The sequence below is a fragment of the Corticium candelabrum genome, chromosome 15 (genome assembly GCF_963422355.1).
Source record: "Corticium candelabrum chromosome 15, ooCorCand1.1, whole genome shotgun sequence".
NCBI classification, from domain to species: domain Eukaryota; kingdom Metazoa; phylum Porifera; class Homoscleromorpha; order Homosclerophorida; family Plakinidae; genus Corticium; species Corticium candelabrum.
Window position 1 is genome coordinate 4,697,599 of NC_085099.1, and position 3,030 is coordinate 4,700,628.

The window sequence follows — 3,030 nt, forward strand, 5'->3', positions numbered from 1 at the left end:
AAGACTGGATAGATAAAAATGTGACAAGAAATGGATCTTATTTTGGGATGGTCTTGCATAACGCTACTGTACTGATTTAATTAAGTTAATTAATTACTACAGACATCATCACTATCTCTCACCTCATTTGTTTCTTCAAGGCAAAGGGGAAGGAAAATACGTAGATGCAACACACGGTTAACTGGTCTACTAACCATAAAGAAAAACAGTTGCCAGCTTAATTATTTATTAAATCAATTATTATTATTAACTATTTAAGTTTTAGGGCAGCAGTAGATATTACTGTGCAGCTCCTCCGTTCATTTCGATGTTACGTCATTGTCGATCACGTGATCCATACCCATGATCAAATCAAGAGCGCATTGGGGCAGTTCCAGCTGCTATTCTGGAGATATGCGCCAAATGTGGACACGCTGGCGACCGGTCAGTCTGATGTGCGGGAGTGACTAGTTGCAGGCGCTCTACTAGCTCTACTGCAGTGTATAGATGAGGGAAAGTCGGTAGATCTGCGAGATAAAACGCATACGGGATCTGATTTGAGTTGTAAGATGAGTGGTTTGTTCGCTAGACCGAGAATGCTCGACGACGGCCGATCTCGACACTTCAGTGACTACAGTATCCAGAAGGAATACATTCTTCTAAGGTTGAGAGTGACAGATAAGGTCAGGAGAGTCACAGGCGGGAGCTTCATTCTTGCAGTGAAGACGAGTGATACCATTGAGAACGTAAAGCGAAAATTCAAGACGAAGAGGGACTACCTCCTGATCAGCAAAAGTTAGTCTTGCTGGACAAAGAGCTTGAAGATCGCCAAACTGTCATGTACATTGAATATGACATCAAGTGGCACCCTCCTGATTTGTAATTGCGGCAGAGAGGCGGCATACGGATATTTCTCACGACACGGACTGGCAAGATCACTATTGAAGTGGAGTCCAGTGCTACTATTGCAACAGTAAAAGCTAAATTTCATGAGCAAGAGGGAATACCTCCATAATGTCAGAGTCTAATCTTTGCTGGCAATGAGCTTGAAGATAGCAGAACACTGAGTGACTACAACATTCGCAAGAAGGACACCCTTACCCTTGATTTAGATTTCAGGTTTTGGAGCCCATTGCAGATCTTTGTCAAGACACTCAAGAGTCAGATGACCCTGCTTGAAGTAAACAGTAGTGATACTATGGAAAACGTGAAAGCTAAAATTCAAGACAAAGAGGGAATACCTTCTTATCGACAGAGGTTAATCTTTAATGGCAGACAGGTTGAAGATGGCCGATCTCTGGATGACTACAATATAGTAAAAAAATCCGTCCTTCATTTGGTGTTAAGGTTGCGTGGTGGTGGCTTGACTATCATTGTCGAGACACTCACTGGTCAGACAATGAAGGTTGCGGTAGCGAGTAATGATAGTATTGAAAACTTGAATCTAAGATTCACGCTAAAGAGGGAATACCTCCTGATCAGCAGCTGCTCTTTTTGAGTGATAAGGTCCTGAAAGACGACCTAACGTTCTGTGACTACAAGCTTGACGGTAAGGGGTCTGTCACTCTTCCTTTACTTTTGCAATTCAGAGACATCACGATCTGTGTCAGAGGACCCAGACACCAGGAAACACTGCTTTGTGTGAACACGAGTGATACCATTAAAGTCGTAAAAAAGAAATTTTGAAATAAAATCGGAATATCTGCTGATGAGCAAGTGCTGATGTTTGCTGGCAGACAGCTTAAAGACAGTCGAACTCTTCGTGCCTGCGGTATTCAAAGAGATGCCACTCTTGATTTGATATGTCGGCTGAGAGGTAGTATGCAGATCTTTGCCATGACACTCAATAGAAAGATAATCACACTTGATGTGGATGTACAAGACACTATTAAGGATGTCAAAGTGAAAATTCAAGACAAAATGGGAATGCCAACCGATAAGCAGCGGCTCATCTTTGACAGAAAACAATTGAAAGATGACCAAACTCTTGCAGACTGCAATATCTGTGTAGACTCCATTCTTCATTTGGTATTGCAGCTGGAATATGGCATGCATATCTTTGTCAGACACGCACTGGTAAGACAATCGCTCTTCGGGTGGAAACAATCACTACAATTGAGAGGTTGAAAAAGGAAATTCAATACCAATTATTTATACTTCCTGATCGGCAGCAGCTTATCTTTTCTGGAAAAAATCTCAAAGATGGTCAGACTCTCCGAGACTGCAATATCCAGAATGAATCCACAGTCCAGTTGATATTATGGCCGAATGATGACATGCAAATAGTTGTCAAGGTAGACAACGTACTGACTAGCAAGTCAATCACACTTGAAGTAGAGATGAATGAATCTATTGAAAACGTAAAAGCAAGAATTTATTTCAAAGAAGGAATACAGGTTGATCAGCAGCAGCTCAATTTTGCTGGCAATAAACTTGAGGACAACCACATTCTCAAGGACTACAACATTGTTCACAAATCTACTCTTTCTTTGGTATTGATTGAGAGGCGCGGCTCTGTCAAGACATCAGCTAGAAGGCTGTTACCGTAGAAGCTTGAAGCAAGTGATTGACATTGAACAAGAACCAACTTTGTGACACTTGATCTTACAGGGGAACTACCCTAAAAGAGATACATATATAATTATTTGCTAACCATAAAACTTAGAAACCATAGTTATAGAATGTGCTGTAGCAACTTGATGCTAGTACTCGTGTGGCTGGTATATCGCGCATTTTAGACAAGCTCTTGTTTGACATAAATTATATTGGCTTTCACACAAGTTGTCAAATATACCCAGCTATATGGCGTCTCATCGAGCTCGACATAGTAGGGTATACGTATTGTTGTCTACTGTATCCAGGTGCACCACCACTAGTTTTTAATTAATTAGTATTAATTTTTATATTATTTACAAAAATTCCAAACTTCTCTTACCAATAAACCACGAATTGCAGATTGCTTGTATCCTGTATGTAAATATGCATGGCTAATAGTACTGCTAGCGAGGCTGTTGTTCATGATGTTGAGATTTTCTAAGATTCAGTTTTCGG

General features: G+C 40.7%; 1 pseudogene; it reads left to right on the top strand.

The window, feature by feature from the left end:
• Positions 1 to 506: 506 nt before the first annotated feature.
• Positions 507 to 2,726, top strand: LOC134191029 (polyubiquitin-C-like; annotated as a pseudogene).
• Positions 2,727 to 3,030: the final 304 nt, after the last annotated feature.